We start from the raw sequence: 14,568 nt of genomic DNA, 5'->3' as shown, positions 1-14,568 counted from the left end.
GGCATCATCTCATGCTGCGCAGGAGAAGGCAATGATGAACCACTCCTGTATTCAACCAAGAAAAACACATGGCTCTGTGGTCACCAGGAGTCAACACTGACTTGATGGCACAATCTTCTTCTATGCAAGTTTACTCAGCAGTAAATTCCAATTAGTCTAGCAAGACTTATTCCAAAGCAGTTGTGCCCAGGCTTGTAGCCTTAGTTGAATGCAAGCAATTCCCATAGCATATTTATGAACACAATGTATGTCTCAATGCAATATTATATTTTGAAATTGGGTTATTTTGGGAATCTGGGTCATGTTAACCCAGTAAACTGATGTAAATTCAGATACAACAATAATTTAAACAACAACAAAAAACTGGAGCTAGCTCCTCAAAAATCTAGAAATGGATCTTTCTAAATGTGTTTAGAATTATGCTGTAAAACTACTATAAAAATAATACAGATCACGGAGCGAAGACAATTACACCAGCCTTGCCCTGATGAAGAGAAATGTATTAAGAAAACAAGGCAACAAAATGATAATAATAATTAGGAGCACACTAAATGTTAAAGCTTATCTTAAACTTTAACGGAATGTTAAAGTGTGTACATTTTTTGTCTGTCTATTTTGACATGTTGCATATTAGTTCTAACACTTTTGTCTCCATCATTGTGAGGGCTAGTATATTCAGAAGTCCACTTCATATGCTGCAGTAGTTTTACAATGTGATCCTAAGCATATTTAGTAGGTAAGTAAAGGTAAAGTGTGCCATTGAGTCGATGTCGACAACCACAGAGCCCTGTGTTTGTCTTTGGTAGAATAAAGGAGGGGTTTACCACTGCCTCCTCCCATGCAGTGTGAGAGGATGCCTTTCAGCATCTTCCTAGATCGCTGCTGCCCGATATAGGTGTTTCCCATAGTCTGGGAAACATACCAGCGGGGATTCGAACCGGCAACCTCTGGCTTGCTAAGCAAGTCATTTTCCCACTGCGCCATTAGGTGGCTTTATTTAGTAGGTAGCAAGTCCCAAAGAGTTCAATGGAATGTATTTTCAGCTATGTATGTTCAGGATTGCAGCCTTATTTTGGAATAATTATTCTGGAATTGAGGTTCCAGCCCAGATTTTACTCATTGATCAGTCTCTTTTCAGATAACCATGGAAGTTACTGGTAGGCCTTAATCTACATGTACATCTGCGCATTATAAACAAAACAGTTCAGTCATTCACACAATCAAAAACTGTGTTCTACCCAGGTTTGGGAGCTGTGTGTGCTCCCAAATTCCAGTTGTGTGGAAGCAAGGTAAGAGGAAAACCTGGAGCCCTTTCTCAAGATCAGTGAGAAGGGCTTGATGGTGGGAGGTGGAGAAGGCTGCTCAAACGTACCTTGCCCGCAGACGATTCCTGTGTCCATCCTAGATGGGTGGATTTCCTGCTCAGACAATTGCTGGCTACCCCTGGCAGCGTGGAGGGCTGGGGGCTGGGATGATTTGCCCCAGCCCCCGGAAATACTACAATGCACTGCACGAGTGCACAGTGCATTGTGGGGATTCTCCTGGTGCTGGCTGGGAGCCCCGCAATATCTCAGTGCTGGCTGCAGTCAGAAAAATGGGGCTAAGGGAGCACTTTCTCCCATCACCCCACTTAAGAGGCAGACTCTGCAGGTGGGTTTGCTGCTGTGGCACTGCCAGCAGCCGCTCGCCTCCTGTTGCTTCTCACACACAACCAAGACTCGGCTTGGCTGCCTTAGCCTGGTCTTGGCTGTGCATGAGAACAGCCTTCTGGGTAGCTTTTCCTCCTACCTTGCTTCCACACAATCACCTCTGCCCAGGTTTTCCTCCTATCTTGCTTCCACACAACCAAAAATTGGGAGCACACACAGCTCCCAAACCCGGTTAGAACACAGTTTTTGATTGTGTGTATGACCTCAGTGTGTGCAACTACCTTTCTTACATATTTCTGTCTTCCAGAAGTATCTCACGGCTAGAAATTTCAATTATGTTTTTAAAAGCAAGGCGGCCTCTTGCATTCAAACAAGAGTAACAATGTCTTGAGGAGTTCATCTTATCCTATCACATAGCCTTCTCTAATTTCTGAAGCTGGGAAACTTGAAGGGCCGGGCATGGTAATAGTACTGGCATATGGAGGGATTTTTAAACAATAGATACAACTGATAAAATGAAATCCTTATAATGTATGCAGCACTGACAAATGAAACTCATCACCCCGCCCACTTCCACTGCCCTGGTTTCCACATCTTGAATCCGAGAGATTTACAAAACCTGGCGTGCAGATGCATCTTATCTTGTATGAGAAGTGAACAAAATAAGTAATGAAGTTGTTCACACAAGCAGCAGCAGTGTGTCTCTGGAGTGCCTCTCCATGCATGCGTGGAGGCCAGGTGAACGCTGGAGATGTGTTGCCACCATGTGAGATGCTGGCCAGAGTGCCATGGTGGCGGCTTGCACAGCGAGCCTGGCACATTACCACAGGTAACTAAGAAGAGCTTTGATTACTTTAGTGTTAAAGGTACCTGTAAGAGAGCTTTCATTAATTTAACTTAAAGGTACCTGTAAGGCAGCATGGTGTAGTGGTTAGAGTGCTGGACTAGGTCCGGGGAGACCCGAGTTCAAATCCCCATTCAGCCATGATACTAGCTGGGTGACTCTGGGCCAGTCACTTCTCTCTCAGCCTAACCTACTTCACAGGTTTGTTGTGAGGAGAAACTCAAGTATGTAGTACACTGCTCTGGGCTCCTTGGAGGAAGAGCGGGATATAAATGTAAATAAATACTGCCCAGAGAACAAAATGGGACATTACTTGGCCAACTGTAGAGGTCACGTGTGTGTGGTGCTTTTTCTCCCATTCCCCTCCTCTAATTGGAGGAGGATAAACTCTATCAGTTCCAGCTGGCATAATTGAAGCATTGTCACGACCTGAATTCTCAAGGATTGATAGGCTTAGAACTTGGACTAATATGCATCAGGCTGTCTAAGCTTCCTCATATTGCTCAGATAATGAGGCGAGTCTCACGATCAGCGGGATATAAATGTTAAAATAAAATTAAAATAATAATAATAATTTAATGTTAGAGGTACCCCTCCTGCTGCCCCGCCCAGCACCATTCTCTGTCTATCTTAATTTTTTTTTAAAGCTAGAACGTTCCAAATGGAAAGCTGCACCCCGCACCTTTTGCCACATTAGCGGCGATATCGGGTGAGCGGGGGGGCGGAGTTGCGTGCCCTGCCCAAGAGATGGGCATGCGGGCTGCCATTTTTCATCCCCCGTCATGTATTGCTGGCAAACCAATCAAATTCTAGGAGCGCCTACATAAGCAGCCTGCTCCATCACTTTCCCCTTCAGTTGCTCTGCGGGCAGGCACCCACCCGCCCATCCCTTAACTCAGTGAGGGATATTCCAGTCGCCTTTTGGGGCCAAGTAGGAATTTTTGGTGTCTCAGCTGATTGGCTACAGTGGTGGCCTTTTTCCACCTACTTCTCACTGACTTTGTTGAGGTGGTCACTGGGTTTATTTGGTCTCTTTGCAGGTGAGTGTGAGTCAGGGTAGGTTAATTGCATTGGGGTTGGGCTGGTGGGCCATTATGGTGAATGGGAATATGGAGGAAGGCTTGGTGATCTCGCGACTCTTGGGCTGGATCCGCTCCCACTTGGATGCATGCCAGCGAACGACGCTCAGTGCCTCGCAACCTAGGTTGAGGTGGGCTGGCATGCATCCTCTCTATGGGGGAACATTGTGGTTGAGAAGAGGTTCAGACTGTGTACCAGGCCAAATCAAAGCCCAGTCCTTTGCCCTCCTGTGGGCATACCTCCTATGAGATTGACCCTAGGGGATACCTGCACTTTACAAAACCTGCAATGAGGAATTGAAATAATTATTTAATAAAGTGGCCCTAGTTTCTTCCAACTGTGCATGACCAGGCGTTATTTGGGTTTGGGTTTGGAATGGGCTTGTTCTGTTCTGAGCTCGGAACAGGACCCCCTTTTTAGGGGTGTTCTGAGCTCAGAATACTCAAAATAGCCTATTCCAAGCTCAGAATGTTCCAACTCGGAATGTTCTGCACACCTCTACATTTTATACCTGCGTTCTGTTTTCCTATCTTGTGTAAGGAACTCTTTTGTAAATAATCTTTACTGTTTACAACATCAGTCTTTACTCTTTACTCTGTTACAAAGATGTGCAGAGCAATCCTGTGCCACTCCTGACACCCTTGTTCTAAACTGCACACAGACACTGCCCTACATCCTGACTAGGGCTGTGTTAACGTAATGCTTTTGCATCAGCACAAAGATAGGAACATCTATTTCAGACTTAGTCTTTCACTAGCAGAAGATTTGACATGCTGCACAGCATGTTGTCATGGTGTGTTGCGCAGCTTTTTGTGTGTCCTGGAGATCTTCCATTGTTGCACAACATTGCAGTTGCACAACATTGCAGAGCACAGCAACTTCACACAGTTCCACAAACTTCTTAAGTATGTGCAACTTCTGCTGGTTCATTAGTGTGACACTAATCTGGATGTCAGTCACTGGGCTTTTAGGTCCAACAGAAATGTTTTATCCTTAAGGAGAAAGACACACTGCACATTTTCAGAGGTACCTTGCCCTTAGGACTGATATTTTTGCAAAGATACTGCGGCATCCTTATAGAGATAAGTAGAGAGAGGAACTGACACAGAGACTGCATATAGACACCAGTTTGGGGCGCTATATAAATATGTTAATAAATACAGAGGTGCCTAAATCAGTGCAGAAGACAGAAGCGCCTATCTACCTTTTTCCTCCTGATAATTAGAAACTCCTTTCTAATGTGTTGTTTTGTTTTGTTTTCCTGAAACTCCTTTGTTTTGTTCTCTGGACTCCGACAGATATTTCCAGTTTTTGCGTGACCATGAGGACTGGATGCTTGCTTTTTAAAATGAATTTTATTTAAAATGCTTTCCCTTGTAGCATGTGGCCTAACCTATTGCCCACCTAAAACAATTTGCCCTGTAAGCCCTTTTCTGTGATCCCTATGCCCTCTGTATTTTAGATTCTGAAGGTGCTGGTGGGGAAAAGAAATCAAACCCACCCTTCCTTCCTTCCTTCCTTCTTCCTTCCTTCCTTCCTTCCTCTCTCTCCCCCTCCCTCCCTCCCTCCCTCTTTTTCTGTGAATCAGCACTATAGATATAGAGCTTGTGTATCAAGCCCCTAACTTCTCCTCCATCCACTCCACCTTCCCAGGCAAATGGAGAAGATTCTAAGGAGCTGTGTGTTAACAATGTCTTACTGGAAGATTGCTGAGTCATATTTCTGTGCAGCTGGAGTAAAATCCACATTGATTCTATCATCAACATACAAAATAGAGGATCTGGGTTATTGTACTCATAATAAACTAAGCTAAATATATCTAATGAACTAAATATCTAGTTGTTTCTGATGTCATTCCTCTCTCTCAACCCCCACCCCCATCCCATCACTCAGCAAATCAGTAGCAAAACAGGCTCCTTGCAGACGGTCTGGACTTGTGACTCCCTCCTCCCCACTCCCCAAGAAGAAGAAAGACTTCTTTTCTGCTTTAGAACTTTTGTCCCTGGTTTTGATTTGATTTGTTTTCTGAGATTATTGTATATCTTAAAAAAAAAAAATCAAACATGTTGGGTGGCATATACCGAGGCTGTTCACACAGTGGAGGAAAACCGGGCTAAGGGAGGCCAGCCCAGTTTTCCTCCGTCGTGAGAACCACCGGACTTATGGGCGAGCCCAGTGGTTCAATGGCGGCTCGCCCACCAAAATAGCCCTCCCCTTAAAAGAGCGCTCCGCTAACCCAATTTTTAAAATTGTAACTGGCTCTGCACTGCGGTGACTCACAATGAGCCTCCCAGTCTCGGGGATCTCCCCATAATGCCCCACGCACTTGCATGGGGCATTCTGGGACTTCCTGGTGCCGGGCAGCCCCTGATCCCCGCAGCCCCAACGAGCTCCGTGCCGGAGCCGGTTATCGTGTAGGTGGCCAATTCAGCTGCCCAGGGCTCCACTACTACTCATGTGTAAACCTCTCCCAGCTTTACACACCAATCATGTATAGAGCCTCACTGTATCTTCTTCTTTAATGAGGATATTCACACGAGCATGCAAAACCGGGCTAAGGAAGCCCAACCCGGTTTTGCACACATGTGGTTTCTGCCAGGAATGGGCCCAGTCCCGGTGGCACTGCAGTGGCAAACCCACCTATGGAGCCTCCCTCTAAAACAAGGTTAAGGGAGCAAGTGCTCCCTTAACCTCGTTTTTGCAATCATCTGTCAGGGGAGGGGACGGGGATCCCCACAATGCACTGTATACTCACAGGGTGCATTATTGGAACTCTGGGGGCCGGGCGATGCAGGGTGATGCATCCTGGCACCCTGACCCTCGGAGCTACTGGCAGGAGCCAGTGTTTGTTTGGGTGGGCAATCTTGTGTGCGGGGAGGTTAGCTCTTAAGGGCTTCCTCCCTGCTAACCCTATTGCCCTTTCTCACTGGTCATGAAAAAGGGCTTGTTATATTTATGGAATGAAGGCACCACTGAGAGACTTCAAAGGCCAAGTTGAAGACAGATCATCCTGGAGAGAATCTATCTATGTGGTCACTAAGAGTCTACACCGACTTGACGGCACTTAATCAATCAATCAATCAATCAATCAATCACATTTATATAAGCATTCATGTAATTAAACTAATATACCATTTAAGGGTACTCTTCTTAGCATTCTTCTTCTTGATATATCCATTTTATAGGCTGGTTAGAGGCAGTTAGGGCAGGAGAGCTCTGTGCGCTCCCTGTTTTCTGCTCATCTGTGAGTAAAAAGTGGGGTGGGGGGGTGATCATTTGCTAAACAGCAGCTGGGTCAGAGGGCTCCAGCCTACCGATCGGCTGCACCCAGCTGCTGTACCCAGCTCTTTAACAAGGTAATACAAAAAGCTCTCTAACCCAGCTGCTGTTTAGCAGATGATCCCTTCCTCTCCCTCCTACTTTGTTTTTTACTCACAGACGATCGGAGAACAGGAGCACACACATCTGCTGAACTTGGGTAGGACACGTCTCCTGCCCTAATTGGAATTGTGAGATCAACCCTTGTGACAAACTAGTTCTCAAAAAGGTTCATTGGCTTTAAAATAGAGTGGAATACTTTTTTTCCATTCTTACCTTGAATTTTGTATTCCTAAAAATGTAAAGGGTGAATGCAGCGAACAGGAATTTGGCAATATGTGTATCATATATATACGCTCAACATAGGGAGAGGATTGGTTGAAGCTCCACAATGGGGTTCAGAGTTCCTGGCTCACTTAACCAAGGTAGAGTTGCCGTATACTGAATAAGACCCAACCAATGGTCCTTCTGCTTCACTATTCTCTAGCCTGACTGGTAGTAATTCTCCAGGGTTCAGATGGAGGTCTTTCCTAACTCTTTTCTTTCAGCCAGAACTAATCTACAAGAGGTCATTTCATAGCATGGATGGTCTTAATGTTTGGAGGATCATGCTAGAGGGCAGTGGAATTGGATGGTGTAGTCGATCTTCCTAGTGATTATTTTCGATTCCCAGTGTAATAGAAGTGCAAACAGCAGGGGTACAAAATGGAGCAATACTCTGGCATTGTTTAAGCTGTACTATAGCACCTGATCATTATTCCTTCCATTTTAAGGTTCACCTGTAGTGCTTGTTGTAACAGAAGAAATGAAGCCACTGTAATTATATGGGAAGGGGGAGGAATTTGCATTGTGGTGTCTTGAATCTTGAGCTAGCATAGGTCCTGCTTTTAGAAAATTTAATTTGAGAGAACCCAACATATTTGTCTGCTTTTCCAGACTTTTAAAGTTCTATTTGAATTTAAAGAAAAGATTATTATTGCTGTGCAGATGTATTTCCTAGTAAAAATGGGAAAGCAGAAAAGAAATCTAACTCAAAATTCAAAACAGTTCATGACATCAGAGTGTAATATATATGATAAAGAAATACACTAAGGCGTTGCTAAGGTTGATTTGTGAGGCAGTTTTTCACAACGATTTTTCCATGTTAAAATTAACATGGATTGACCTTTCAAATGGATTGTAAAGGTTGAGTGTTGAAATTATGAATTGTTCAACAAATCTGCAGATTCTGGCATAGCATGCTTTCACCTTAGAATAGAAGAAAGTGGTGATATGTGTCCACATGTAGAACCATTCAGAAGACTGTTTTATTCACCCATTATTTTCAGGTAAGGAGGAATATGGTGGGACATGTTTAGGAACAGCATTTATACAAAATACAGAATATGAACATTTGGAAAGTATTGGTGGAAGAAAGTGAAAAATCTATTAGGCACTTGTGAAAAGTTTCAAACAAGTGTATAGTTCCAGACAGCTGTCTTTTGAACTTTTTGCAGATTCTCAGAGTGTGATAGGTTAGGCTGCCTGCCCCAAGACAAAGGACTTTCATTTGCTCCGGTGGAGCCCACTGTGCTGTAAAATTGGTTATGCTGCTTAAATTGGACATGAGGTAAATGCTTTCAAAATGATTGTGAGGAACGGTGGATTGAGCTTTTTGAGGAGTGTTTGCATACAAAGAAATCTCAGTTACTGATCTGCAGTAGTGGTGCTTTTGGTAGTGTTTGATTCTGTGATGAAAGACATTTGATAAAACATCATTTTAATGTAACTGTTTTTAATAAAATGAAGGATACATTTTTATTCGGGAGTTTATATTCTCAACTCATGCATTAAAGACACATTTTTCTGTCTTCCAAACAAGGACTCGGAAAAGCTCACCTTCGTCATACATGATTATTTCCTATGTGCTTTGTGTTTTTTTGCATTTTTTGACAGTGCGTTTTTGTAGTCTATATTTTATTCCTCTAAATGACTGAATGCTGGTTTGCAACATAAATCCCACATAACACCCACAGTCAATGAAGCTGTTCTCACGAGCAGCCAAGACTGGGCTAGGGTAGCTAAGCCTGGGCTTGGCTGTCCATGGGAACCTCCAGGAACAGACCAGCGCCCTACAGCGCCTCTGCAGTAAACCTGGCTAAGAAGCAGGTCTCTTAGATGAGGTGAAGTGCTCCCTTAATCCCGTTTACCTGATCATGTGACAGGGCTGGCTTCTTTCAGCAGGAACTGAGGCACTGATGGGTGCTTGCTCATTGCTGGGCAGATTCCTACAATGCACCGTGCACTCACACAGTGTATTGTAGGATTCCCGGGGCTGAGACATTGTGTCCTGACCCTCGCACCTCCGTGCTTCCTGTGGCAGCTGTGGACCGTCTGGGTGAGTGATCCACATGCCCAGACACCACCACCCCCATCTGGGTCATCTGTGAGTAAGGTGAGCTTCTGCTGCTTTCCTTGCGGCCCGCCCTCAAGTCCTCTCAAGTGGTCATGAGAAAGAGCTCTGTTTGTGCTATCAGATAATGAGGTCATTCACACAGTCAAAAACTGTGTTCTACCTGGGTTTGGGAGCTGTGTCTGCTCTCAATTTTTGGTTGCATGGAAGCAAGGTAAGAGAAAAACTTGGCTAGAAGTGATTGTGTGAAAGCAAGGTTGGAGGAAAAGCTACCCAGGTTTTCCTCCTACCTTTCTTCTACACAACCACTTCTACTCAGGTTTTCCTCCTACCATGCTTCCACACAACCGAAAATTGAGAGCACACACAGCTCCCAAACCTGGGTAGAACACAGTTTTTGATTGTGTAAACGACCTCAATGTGACCTTATCCTAGTTCATTTCATGTTGCACTACATATTTTCCATATAACAAGCTGTAGAATGAGTCCAGAACCAAAGGAAATGTAGAGGATGGTCCTGGCACAGCAGTAGACTGTCTCCCACCTTGTGCTAAAGTACTGTTAGGCTTTGTACCAACAGCATTTGTGTGTCTGTGTGTCCAGTTTGCATCCCTGTTCTACATGTGGTGATGAATATGCTGTGCAAGAGCACTGCAGGTGCAATTCTGGTGTAGCCCCATCCCCCACAGTACTTTTTGCATGATTTGCATGCCCAATCATTTTTTTCAATTGAGGTGATATGTAATTAAGTATTTTCTTTAGCTTTTCAAATAAGTTCTGTAGGCAACTTTTTAATGGTGCGGTTAATGTGATTTTGCTTCATTGCTTCAAAACAATGAAATTCCTTTCCAGCTATCTTTTGGTTTGTTTTTGGACCTTTTTATGATGATATTTTTAGGTGTGGGTATCTGTAGCTTTGTTGCTGCTGTTCCCACCCCCACCCCCAGCTTGGGTTGATAGGATTTGTATATGTCATCAACATGGCATTACAAAAACAGAAACAAAGAGACCAAGTGAACCAAAACATCTTGTAATAGAAAAACAAGAGAAGGTTCACATGCAATTAAATACGGTTGCTAAATACCAGTTTATAAATAGCAGTTTCAATAAGTCCAAATATTATGTACAGTGTTCTCTATTCACTCCTCAGTGGCAAACCAGTCTTGTTCACTCATGTCAGTTTAACACTGTTGATCTTCATTATCATGGGACCCATTATAGGTTATTTTGGAATGGCCCATATGTTACAACATGCACCATGCTGGACATCTTTAAAGCATGGGAGTGTGTGATTTTAAAGTGTAGCAGGGGTGAAAATGCATCCTCCCCCCACCCATTCTTCCCCCCCACTCTGGTATGTCTCACTAGCTGTGGGAACAGGGATTAGAATTGGTAAGTTTGGGGCGGTATAAAAATATGTAAAATAAAATAAATAATAATATTGGAGCCCCGTTGGGGTGGGGGAACCTGGAGAGTCAAAATTTTGTGCCGGGAGTGGGGGGAGAGTACAAGTCAGGGACAAGTTCAGCATCCTTCTCCCTCCTGCTAATGACCCAGTGTTCGGCATCTGCATGCTAATTTCCCCTCTTGATGGCTAGTGGTGGTTTTATTTTTCTAATTGCTTAATGATCATTGCTTACATATTGCTTTTTGTGAATCCTGCAAACTTAGGTTTTTGCTTCTTCTCTTTTTCTTGAAGAATAAGAAAAACATACCCATATTTAGCAAAATTTCCCCCCTTTTAATTCCACATAAAATAGAAAATGGACAGGTGTTCTTAGGAAAATAGGTAAGTAGATTTTTAAAAATTAGCCAAGATCTGTTTATGCTTTGATGACTGTCTCCTGTATTTAGTTTTTCTTGCTTTTAAATGAATTTTAAAATACATCTTATACTTCAGAATTCTTGGAATTAAGTTATCTAAAGTAAGAACATTCAGGGTCATAGTAGGACATTTTGTTAAGTGAACTTTAAAATTACTTTTATCTCTGTGTTATTAGTATTGGAAATTTGTTCGTGGTGCAGTTTTGGCTTTTGTCAGGTGCCCAGAAACCTTTTGTGTGTATGTGTGTGAGACTGATCTTTTGAGTCTTTTAAGAGGCAAAAATCCTGCCCATTTTTAAGAGTTCTCCACACTGTGGCTCACAAGGAGTTCAAAGACTGAGATCCTACATACAACTGGGAGGAATAAAAATATTTCCAATGGAAAATCAGTAGTGTTCGCTTTCATATAAATGAATATAAGATTGAGACTTAAATGTTGTAAGATGACATGTTTTGAAATACTGGTACAAAATGTGGTTTTAAAGGTGTAATTTGGAAGTGTTTGAGAACATTAAGGATCTGGTATATCTGTATATATTTAAAACCCATACATATGTGTGGTGGTGTATTTTTAAAAATTGCAACATAGAACTGCACTGCCTGTTTCAAAATTCAACTTTTTCAAAGGAACTTATGGTTTGAGAATATGTTTTGAGAACACAGGTGCCATCCGGTATAGTCTGCAGAGGTATCTGTGTTTACCATTTTGTGATTTCAGTGCTAGCAACAAAGCTGAACAAAAATGCGGGATGTTTGTGTGGTGGCATTATTAAACCTGTGGGGTGGGGTGAAGGAGGATGGAGATATATATATATATATATATATATATATATATATATATATATATATATATATATATATGACGGGGCTCCTTATCCTTCTCTCCCTTACCTAGCTTTCCTTCCTCCTTCTCTGTCTCTTAGCTAGACTTAGAGAGACAGGGCGATTATGAAGACGTCATTTGGAGCTTAGGCAGGCGAAAGGGGAGAAGCGCTCCAGATGAGGTCCTGGGGGAGCTGAGGAGGGTCATTCATGTACGACCATGTGTATGTGTCTGACAGACTGTGAAATGGTGCGTTGTTGCGCGGCTGCGCTGCACCTGGGCCCTTCATCTGTGATTGATTGGTTTGGTCATGTGTAATGGTCCCATCTGCTCTGTGTTGTTTTTCCTTTTTTACTTATAAACACCGTTCCCAGCGGCCGAGAGAGGATGAGCTATGTTTTGTCATCTTCACTTACACTTTAGCTCAAAAAAGTGGTCAAGTAGGTAAAGGCTGAAAGTATATCCAAGTAGTGTACTGGAGCACTTCCCCACCCCATCCACCCCTCTTGCTTTCCTTATCCTTTACACAGGATTTAATGCTTGCAGGGATTTGAACTGGCTCACAAACCAGTAAGAACTGCCCCCTCCCCTTCCCCCCCTCCAAAATCAGAGAGTGAAAAGATTTGCACAAATGTGTGGATAGTGACTCTTACTGCAGCGAGGAGTTTTTTTGTAACTGAGCCAATACTTAATTAAAACCGCTGACATCATGGTGTTATAATTAAGCATGGCATTAATTAAGCTGGAATAACGATTTTTTTATTAAGAGCTGCTCCAATTGTAAAAGACTGAGATCGGCAAAAACAAAATAATTTGGTCATAAAATTAAGAGAAATATCTCCCTTTCACACACCATAACTTCCACAAAGTAAAAAGATGGCAGAACCATCGTCACTGGCACAAACTTTGGTTTTTTGTTTTTTTTTTCCTAGTGGGTAGGGATAAGTGGAAGAGGTTGAAGTGAAATTTGTTGTTGTTGGGTTTTTTTTTTTTTTTACCCAAAAATGCTGATCGGCTCCTGGCATTCTGATGGCTAATTATGCATCGGAGAGCTTCGACAGCTGCATTCATCATCATAAAATGTAATAATTAATGACATTCCAACAAAGAAAAATATGCAAATGAGAACTCATTAGCATTTTCATATTCAGCTTTGATAATGCTTTTGCTGACAAGGTTGTAATTAATGAAAATTCATGTCGCAGTCAGGAGATTGGATCGGTTTCATTCCGCTCACAATTCCCAAATGCTTGCATTATGGAAAATCGGTGGCTCTGCCAACTTTTCAGGGAAGAAGAAAAAAAACACACACACACTAAAAGCACCAGATGCAAATTAATGGTAGGGAGCTTTTAACTCTTTAAACTCCTCTCCCCCACCCTTTTAAGAAGAAAGCCTGACTAGTTAAAATCATAGGATGAAAATAAAATACTGAAGAAACATCATTTTTAGAGTCATTTTTCAAATGTCTAAAAGTACATATATTGCTGTTAAAACTTTACTTCAATTTTTTTTAGTGTTGGCTTTGCTTTTATTGTTTCCTTCAATTTATATCATGAAAACTTTCAGTGATCTATAGAACAGCGTGGCTGAAGAAATCTGAAAAGCTTGCTTGATCCATTGCTTCCTATAACTTAACTGTGCTGTGCTGTTTATTTCTCCAGAGACTAGTTTTCCTGCATATTTCCAAATAATTTAAAAACAAAAAACAAAAAAAGAAAGAATCAACAACAAAAAAGTCAGCATAAACATGGAAGGCAGTGCAGGTTCTTGGAAATTTTGTGGCTCCTCTGAGGAATTGTATTTGCACCCAGCCTGCTGCTGTATCATGGCATGCGTTCTAACACACGCTTAGCACTGCTCTGTTCAGATAGATTAATTTCTTTTTGAGTGTGTTTGTGTGTGAATGTCTTAAATATTCTGACAATCTGGTTTTATTTTTGTTTTGCAAAATTGTTGGAATCATGTCCGTTATATTACACCTGATTTGGCGACAGCATCTGGTTCTCTGTGTCCCCTTCAAATGTACATATGCTATATAGTACTAATTCCAAAATGAGTCTCTCACTACCCTAGCAGAGAAATGTGAGCAAATATTTTGTGCACCGTTACTCATTTACAAATGGCTCTGTGTGCTGTCATCCAAACTTGGAACTGGAAGATCTGCGTGTAATCATTTGGGACCAGTAAGCCCCGCCTGTTTGGCCATCTCAGCCGGAAGTACAGGAGAACGCTTGATCCAAACAAGAAAATTAAGAAAAGCAATTCATAGACCTTTAATGCCCTGGTGATAAGGTGACAGCAATATTATTATTTTTTGACAAATAGCATGACAGATGATTTCAAATAAGAAACAGAATTCGCTCTATGGTTCTGTGAAGATGAGGGGTGTGTGTGTGTGCATGCGGAGTGGGGAGACAGATTGAAAGCATGTTCTGTCTTCTGGCAAATTACTGCACATGCAGTTTAATGGCTAAACGTTTTTTCTGTACTTGGTTGGTTGGTGGATCATTAAAAACCAAAATCTGCTGCTTTCGTAGAGATGGAAAAATATAAACACATCTTTTTAAGAAAGGCAGAATTTGAAGAAGGAAAATTCAAATACTTGTAGTTGTTCCCAAGAAGAGCCAGGAAGCTT

At 42.3% G+C, this 14,568-nt stretch overlaps 1 protein-coding gene across 20 annotated transcripts in view; it reads left to right on the top strand.

Moving 5' to 3' along the window:
- Positions 1-14,568, top strand: part of TCF4 (transcription factor 4) — a 515,439-nt gene that overhangs the window by 183,498 nt on the left and 317,373 nt on the right. Inside the window, exon 1 of one of the 20 annotated variants that reach the window (XM_053289344.1) lies at positions 14,164-14,225. The exons of the other annotated variants lie outside the window; for them this stretch is intronic. The gene's annotated coding sequence lies outside the window, so the exon portion shown is untranslated. Of the gene's footprint in view, positions 1-14,163; positions 14,226-14,568 lie in introns of those variants that run through there. 20 annotated transcript variants of the gene reach the window in all.

The sequence above is a fragment of the Hemicordylus capensis genome, chromosome 2 (genome assembly GCF_027244095.1).
Source record: "Hemicordylus capensis ecotype Gifberg chromosome 2, rHemCap1.1.pri, whole genome shotgun sequence".
Lineage (NCBI taxonomy): Eukaryota > Metazoa > Chordata > Lepidosauria > Squamata > Cordylidae > Hemicordylus > Hemicordylus capensis.
This window is presented reverse-complemented; position numbering and strand designations above follow the sequence as displayed.